This window comes from Capricornis sumatraensis, chromosome 6 (genome assembly GCF_032405125.1).
Source record: "Capricornis sumatraensis isolate serow.1 chromosome 6, serow.2, whole genome shotgun sequence".
NCBI lineage: Eukaryota > Metazoa > Chordata > Mammalia > Artiodactyla > Bovidae > Capricornis > Capricornis sumatraensis.
The window spans coordinates 76,664,209-76,673,087 of record NC_091074.1 but is presented as its reverse complement, the minus strand read 5'-3'; the positions used below and the strand labels follow the sequence as shown (position 1 = coordinate 76,673,087).

Genomic DNA, 8,879 nt, shown 5'->3' with positions numbered 1-8,879 from the left:
ACACAGGTCTCCTACATTGCGGGCAAATTCAAACCATACCTGAGTACAAAATCCCAGAGTCCAAATTCATGTGAGTTGGAAATATGGGCCCACAGAGGAAAAATATGAAACCCAAAGGAGTGAAATGAAAACAAACTGAGTCCCAGGTCTCAGCTCTGGGACTCCTGATTCTGAGTCTGGGAGAACTTTCACCACATGACCTGGACTTTCTAAAAAATGAGGAGGGCATTCCACCCTCTGCTGCCCACATGGAGACAAGAGGAGATTCCTGGCTTCAAGAATGACCAAAGCGCAATTGGGACCTTCCCAGCAGTCCAGTGGTTCAGACTCCGCGCTTCCACTGCATGGGGCACAGGTTCAATCCCTGCTTGGGGAACAAAGATCCAGCATACCAACTCACACGGTCAAATAAAAAAAAAAAGGGAATGACGAAAGCTAGACACAGCGGACTGAACAAAGTTCAACTAGAAAAGGTAAAGCCAAAATTGGTGGGGCGGGCGCGGGGTGGTGGTGAATCTATTTAACTAATTTAACACAAATCAGAGATCAACATAAATGTGTACCAACCGGTAAAGGAAACTGGCGAGAACTATTTCACAGGTTGCCTTTGGTATCTACTCTGAACACCTGGGAGGGATTAACTTCTCAGCTTAGTGATACGTCGTAAACTTACCAGTAACCATGAAGCACAAGGATGGTATAAGTGGAGAAGGAACTTTTCCACCAAAGTTAAATGTCTGAAGGCCAGAAGGTCTTTGTTTAGTGCCAGAACTTCTGTATATGTTTACAGTGCTTCTGGAAGTCTTTATAAGCAGCACTATACGCCTCCTTACCTTATTAAACAGGGAGTGCTGCCCATCAGTTAACCTTTTCCTTCCATTTCTTGTTTGTGTTACTTTCAGAAAAGAAGTCGTTTTTCTGAGTTTCTGTACAGAGAGGCCCTTGGAGCTGTTGAGATATAATAGCTCTGCCCCCTTGGCTTCTGGTCCTTGCGTTTGTACTCTGTGTAGGTTTTACAAATCTTGATTAAAGGGACACTCTAGAAAGAGTGAGGAATAAGATCCAAGGGGAAGGGGATGCCTGAAGACTTAAAGGGTACTTTCTCTTTTGACTCTATGAATTTCTGAATGGTTCCATTTCTTTTCTCTTCTTCACAAGTTGTTTTCACAACAAATAGTTTGTTATTTTTGTTATCAAACAAACAAAGGCTCTGGTGAGCAAAAATGAGAAAACACCACCTGTTACTTCATTGGATAGGAGCCTGGGGATATTTGGGGTTGTTATTATTGCCATTTTAGATGAGAAAATCAAGTCCCAGAGAGGCTTAATGAACACATCCAAGGCCCTCCAGGGAGATAGATAGGTGTAGAACAAGGGCATGAACTTGGGTTGTTCTGGTTCCTAGGTCCCCATGCCCTCCATTTGGTGGCATGGCCCCTGGCAGTCGGTGTGTTTTCCATGAGAGTCAGTTCATCTCTGTGTCTGTCTGTCTCGTTTCCCCACCGTCATTGCACCTGCTCCTAGCGACTTCTGCTCCCTTCTAAATTTGCTCTTCCTACTGTATCATGGGCTGGAACATCAAACATCAACTCTCTTTGAAACCTAATATAGGAGAAAAGTAGAGTGTCCATCTGTGTGCAGGACTGAGGGGTTTCTTCTCTTAAAGATGTAAGCCTGGGACTTCCCTGGTGGTCCAGTGGCTAAGACTTTGCACTCTCAATGCAGGGGGCCCAGGTTCAATCCCTGGTCAGGGAACTAAATCCCACATGCCACAACTGAGAGTTTGCATGTCACAACTAAAGACCCCACGTGGCACAGCAAAGATCCCATGTGCTGCAACTGAGACCTGGCACAGTCAAGTTAATTAAGTAACATTTTTAAAAAAGGATGTGAGCCTTAGTGCACGGTCACTGTGCTGATACTGCCTGCTCTGGAGCCCCTTCCCTTCCTTCCTCATTCCACTCTTCCAAGGAGCTGATGGAAACTCTGTGATATATATGAGTCTGTCCATTCGTAGCCAGAATACTTAAAAGCAAGCCTAGCTGAGAATGTACTGTTTTGCAATGATCCTAGCTGCTATACCAGGCTTACCTCATAGATAGTTCAGTTGGTAAAGAATCCGCCTGCAATGCAGGAGACCTTGGTTCGATTCCTAGGTCAGGAAGTTCCCCATGGAGGAGGGACAGGCTACCCACTCCAGTATTCTTGGGCTTCCCTGGTGGCTCAGATGGTAAAGAATCCACCTGTAATGGAGGAGACCTGGGTTTGATTCCTGGGTTGGGAAGATCCCCTGGAGGTGGGACATGGCAACCCACTCCACTATCCTTGCCTGGAGAATCCCCATGGACAGAGGAGCCTGAGAGGCTACAGTCCATTGGGTCACAAAGAGTCAGACATGACTGAATGACTTTCACTAGCTGCTATAAGAGACTGAAGAAAGGGAGGGAAGGAAACGAGATTTGGAGAAATTTTGTTTCCAAGATTAAGCCCTAAGAGTAGAGGTGACATTGATAAGAGGCACAGGCAGGTGGCAGAGGATGTACGCATGGGGTGATGAGGGGGACTCTGGGGTTCCTTCTCCATAATCTTTGTCAGACTCCTACATAATATGTAACCAACACACAATCCAAGTGCAAACATTGTGCCTGCCATAAAACAGTTTCCAGAGAAGGATGCTAGCTCCCACTTCAAAGTATTGCCACCTTTAAACTTCTCCTACATGAAAATTCTGAATCACCAGAATTCAAGAAATCTGCTGGTCAGCCCTGGATACCAAGTCATTCTCTGGTAGGGTCCTCTCCAATGGCAAGTCAAGACATGAAGGCAGGTGAAAGATCCCCAGAGGTCTCCCAAAGCTGGAGAAAGGCCACCTCCTGCCTTGGCCTCACTACCACCAGCCTGCTGATCCCAGGCCCCATAAAGAAACACCAGAGCCAAATCCAGGGCGTCTTCTTTGTGGCACAAGTTACTAACCATTCTCTGAACAATAGCACAAACACACGAACTCCCTCCCGCACTTCTTCCCCGGGGTTCATTGCCTATGAATAGTGAAAGTCACTCAGTCGTGTCCAACTCTGCAACCCCACAGACTCTAGCCCACCAGGATTCTCTGTTTATGGGATTCTCCAGGCAAGAATACTTGAGTGGGTAGCCATTCCTTTCTCCAGGAGATCTTCCTGTCCCAGGGATCAAACCTGGGTCTCCTGCATTGCAGGCAGATTCTTTACCATCTGAGCCACCAGGGAAGCCCACTGCCTATAGAAAGAGATTTGTCACCCTGAGGGCTGTTTCTCCAGGCTGTGGCTCTCTACTGCCATGCAATACTCACAAGGGGTGGGACTAATAGGAGAATGCCTGTGTGTTGTTCATCAGGAAAATAAAACAACCTGTAAGGCTGGTAATAACCATCCCTGTGAGGAGAGATGAGCAACACTGAGCTGTCAGACCAGCAAAAAGGAATGATCCCCCACATGGCCTTACATCCCCCTCTGGTCACAGGAACCTCAGACACCCTGGTGATTTACCCCAGGGCTCATAGGAAAAAGAACAAGCCAGGAAAAATGGATTTATTTCTGGAAGGGTGGCTCGCAGGGGCCTTACAATGCACTCAGCCCTGTGCTGGGCAATGTGGCGCTGCGATCCCCAAGCTAGCGTGCTTTGGAAACCCCCAGGGAACTTTTGTACAAAGACAGATCCTAGGGCTTCACTCAGACCTGCAGAGTTAGAAGTTAGACATCTGTGATGCTTTTTAAGCTTCCCAGGTGATTCCGTTGCAGCTGGCCAAGAGACTGGTGTTTAGAAACCACTGTAGTGGGGAATGTAATAGAAGAATGAGATAGTTTGTCCTTATGGAACCATAATATAAGCAAAGAGATAAGATTCATTCAAAGGAGGTAGATTTAATTATTCCCTCATCTGTGTTCAAATAGTGCTTTTATACGTCTCTATTATAGCTTTTGTTTCCTTGGATTGGAAATGTTTATTAGTCTTTCTCCTTTATAAGCATTCTGTGAACTATTCAAAGGCAGGGATCATGTTTATTCACCTTGGATACATGTATTCACACAATCATTCATTCCTTTACTTAAACAAATACTGTCTCTTCCAGGTTCTGGATGCTGTTCGAGGTGCTGACAGTGCCACAGAAAACAAGACTAACAAGGCCCCGGCTTTCCTGGAACCCACATTCTCAAGGGGGTGAGGGTAAGAAGCAATAAAATAAACCAATGAATAAGACAAGCGATATAAAGGAAATAAAACAAAATCGGGGGGAGGAGACTCACAGTAAGGCCAGGATGCAACCTTTAACAATACAGTACTGGGAAGCGTCTCTCACCTTCCCAGGTGCTGCTAATGGTAAAGACCCCACCTGCCAATGCAAGAGAAGTAAGAGTCGTGGGTTCTATCCTCAGGTCGGGAAGATCCCCTAGAGGAGGGCATGGTGACCCACTCCAGTATTCTTGTTGGAGAATCCCATGGACAGAGGAGCCTGGAGGGCTATAGTCCATGGGGTTCACACAGAGTCAGATCCAACTGAAGCAATTTAGCAGGCACGAGAGTGTTCTCTAAGTCAGTGACACCCTAAATGATGACACAGAGTCAGTGGCCTGAACATCTGGAAAGAGAATCCCAGGGATAAACAGTAAGAGTGAGGCTCAGGGGCAGGAATGAGTTGACATGACTCCCCGGGAATGGAATGGTGACCTGGGAGGCCAAGCCCAGTGATGAATGGGGATAGCAGCAGGAGGTGTAGCCAGAGAAGCGGGCAGGGGCCAAATGCATGCAGGCTTAGAGACCAGGGTGGCGAGTCTAGTTTATTTTCTATTTCTACTTGATTCTAAATGCAGTAGAACACCCCTGGTGGGCTTTAACCACAGGAGGGTTTTAACAATGGTGCAAACCAATATGATCTAACTTTCTCCTTTAAAACACACTCTAGGACAGGGCTCTCCAACTTCCAGGCCAGGGACTGGGACCAGCGCCCTACTGGCTCCCCGTGCTCCACAAGAGGTCCTTGTTGATTATCTCTTATATATGTACATGTTAATCCCATTCTCCTAGAGCAGCAGCTCCCAACCCTTTTGGCACCAGGGACCAGTTTCATGGAAGACAGTTTTTCCACAGATGAAGGGCAGGGGGGACTGGTACCAGTCCCTGGCCTGTCAGAAGCTGAGCCACACAGCAGGACATGAACAACCGAGAAGCAAGAGAAGCTTCACCCGTATTTACAGTAGCTCACCATAGCTTGCATTACTGCCTGGGTCCCACCTCCTGTCATATCAGTGGTGGCATAATAAATGTAAAGTGCCTGAATCATCCCCAAACCATCCCCCTGCCGTTCATCTGTGGAGAAACTGTCTTCCATGAAACTGGTCCCTGGTGCCAAAAGGGTTGGGAACTGCTGCTCTGGGAGGATGGGATTAACATATACATATATAATAGATAGTCAACACGGACCTATTATAGAGCACAGGGAACTCTATTCAATATTCTGTAATAACTTAAATGGGAAAAGAACCTGCAAAAAAAAAAAAATATATATATATATATATATATATGTATAGCTGAATCACTTTGTGGTACACCTGAAACTAACACACCATTGTACATCAACTATACTCCAATATAAAATAAAATTTTTTTAAAAAATCATTCTATTTTGTAGAGAGTGAACTGCACTGAGGCAAAAATAGATATGGGGGCCAGTTGGAAGGCCATATCAGTAGCGCAGACAGGAATAGTGGGCAAGGGGTAAGCGGTGGTGTAGACATGTGGCCAAACACAGCACACATTTTGGAAGCATCCTTCACATCCCTCAGGCCACTTGATTGATTGGTCATGAAGGTGAGAAAAAAAAAAAAAAGCAGGGACGATTCCTAGATTAAGGAATCAGCCCAACGCCTGGAACACAATAATAAGCACTCAATGAATGATTACTCAACAATTGGATAATTGAGTATAAAACAACTCAACATCAGCATCTTCAACATAATTACATGCCAACATGTCTGCTACAGACAAAAGTGCTCCAGGCCATCAAAAAAAAAAAGAAAGAAAGAAAGATGTCAGTGTGGATTCAGACTGTCTAAGAAGTGGGATTTGAAATTTGACTCCAAAGATGGATATTATTGGGATTGAGAGACACACATAAGACATGATTCTAGGAAACGAGATACAAATGAGCCTGATATGTTTTGGGTAGTTTTTTTGGCTCCGGGATATTTTTCAAGGATGGGGGTTTCAGAGGAAGCATGGAGACAACTGTGTTGGCAAAGTAGAGATTAGAGACACAGTTGGCTGAATATGAAAACAGGAGAGGAATGCGAAGCATCGTGAATGCCAGGCAGTAGTTTGGATTCAAAAAGCAATAGAGATCCATCATGGGTTCTTGTCTAGGGCAGCAACATGCTGGCAGTGGGTGATTTATGTCTTGAATTTGGACGGTCTGGGGCTGGAGGTGGGAGACACAACATGGGAGACGGAAGGTCGGGTAGAATTACAGTAATCTAAGCACTGGATTCAATAAACTACCCTCTCCCTAGGGGCTGGGGGGCAGGGAGAGAGAATAAAAACAACAGTGCCCAAGTCTGGACCAACCAGGAAGAAATAGATGTGCCAGAGGCTCTCAGGGTTGGCCAGAAGGGACTGGGCAGGAGAACCGGGGAGTGGGGGGAGGTGGTCAGGAGGAGAAAGCAATTCCACCCCAAGCCCATAAAGCAGCCTTTCCTGAAGCCAGAGGAGAAAGCAATTCCACCCCAAGCCCATAAAGCAGCCTTTCCTGAAGCCTGAGGAGAACACTGGAGCTTTCAGCTGCAGGTGGCTGGGTGCCCTGGGCCAATCTGTGTTTTGTCATCTACTCAATGGACATGAATTTGAGCAAACTCTGGAAGATGGTAAAGGACCGAGAAGCCTGGTGTGCTGCAGTCCATGGGGTCACAAAGAGTCGGACATGACTGAACGACTAAATAACAACCATCTCTTTCAGATTTCAAAATCTAAGTAGAATTCCTGGTCCTCCCCAGGGCATTTGCAGTAGCCTTGAGTGGTCCTTATCTGTGGGGAACATCCTCCTAAATGAACAAAGACTTACAAGACCAGCCAGGACCCAACCCTGGCCTCAGAGCCCTTGCAGGGAGTGTGGGGAGATGCCCAGCTGAAAGTGAAGGAGGGAGAGGCAAGTTCTTTTCCCTTTCACATTCATGGTGCTGCCGGAACATGGCCCTTTCCCACCAAATATACATCACAGATCCGAGAGTGCAAGGACAGCGCCCAAGCCCCAGTAGTTCACTGAACTACACCTGGCTCCTTGGAAGCAAGAGGCAACAGAAAAGAGCCGGTGGACTGTGAGTCAGGTCTCTCAAATGAAAAGAACAGAATGAGAGGGAGAGAGACAAAGTCAGCAGCAGCCTCTGGTGGAAACTTGCAGTGTTACAGCCCGGAAGTTGGGGCTTCTCCAACTCAGGAAATGGGGGGAAGCAGGCCTGACAACCAGTAGGCAGCAATAAAATGCCAGATTCCACTAAAGAGGCTGGGCTGATTCTAAATGATAACCATCTGCTCAGGAGCCCAGTGGAGCCTGGTGGGTGGGCCATGATTCACCGTCAGGCCACACCCGGGCCACCTGGCTCGGTCACAGAACAACCAGTGTTCCCTATGCTTAGACACAGACGGCAGCTTCCCCTCCTCTTTTCTATTTTGGCAGCGCGGCAACTACATCATGGATGAAGCCTATTAAAGAGTCAGGGCCCTGGCTCATCCTTCTCACATGCAGGCTGCTTGCTTGTACTGCCCTGCACCCCAAGAATGCCCATGACCTGCAGCAACGACGGAGAAGATGACAGTGGCTGGGTCATTTGGGGACAGGTTACAAAAGGCCTTTGCTAAGGGGTCCTGGGATCCTGAGCAAGGTAGAGACACACCAACAGTGCGTTAGAAATAAATAGAAGGTACAACTGATCATCAACAAGGACTTACTGTAAAGCACAGGGGCCTCTACTCCATATTCTATAATAATCTAAATGAGAAAAGAATCTGAAAAAGAATAGATACGTGTATATGTATAACCGAATCACTTTGCTATACACCTGAAAACTAACACAATATTGTAAATCAACTATATTCCAATACAAAATTTTAAAAAGTCAATTAAAAAATTAAAAATAAATAAAAATAATCTTACCCAGCTGATCATTTGTCCTCCCCGTGACATTTTCAAAGGAGCTCACACACAAGTGACATGATCACTGGAGGTGCAAGCCGTATGGTCCTCAGTTCAGGACTCGCCAGGAGAAGCTGGAATGGAATATATGGTTTAGGCTCACAGACCTATATGGACCAAACACATGGGCGTGTCTGTGAAAAGAAAGTGAGAAAGGGTTCAGTGGGCTCAAGCCCTGCGGTAACACTCCCACCCTGCAGTGTTCCAAAAGAACTGTGGCTAGATCGCCCTCTGGAGGCAGGAGGGAGAAGAGCAGCAAACCTGAGCACGGAGGACGCCAGTGTGGTGAGTGAGGAAATGAAACATTGCCTTCCCTGGTGGTTCAGATGCGAAAGAATCTGCCCGCAATGCGGGAGACCTGGGTTCGATCCCTGGCTTGGGAAGATCCCCTGGAGATGGGAAGGCCTACCCACTCCAGTATTCTGGCCTGGAGAATTCCATGGGTTGTATAGTCCGTGGAGTTGCAAATTGCCTGACACAACTGAGCGACTTTCACAAGTTCCACACGAAGAGAAACATTCTGCCCCCAGTTTTTCCCTGTGATCTCTCTGTCAATGTGCTCCCTTATAATCAGGGCTCTTTCTCTAGCATGGAAGCCTGCAGTACCTTGAGTACCCCAGGTTGAGGGTATCTTCTATACTCCAAAAGTGAATTAATCCAA

General features: G+C 46.7%; 1 non-coding gene across 1 annotated transcript; it reads left to right on the top strand.

Moving 5' to 3' along the window:
* The first annotated feature begins 1,682 nt into the window (after window positions 1-1,682).
* Window positions 1,683-1,755, top strand: TRNAE-CUC (transfer RNA glutamic acid (anticodon CUC)). Its single transcript has one exon. It is a non-coding gene; the product is annotated as a tRNA-Glu (tRNA).
* The last annotated feature ends 7,124 nt before the right edge of the window (window positions 1,756-8,879 follow it).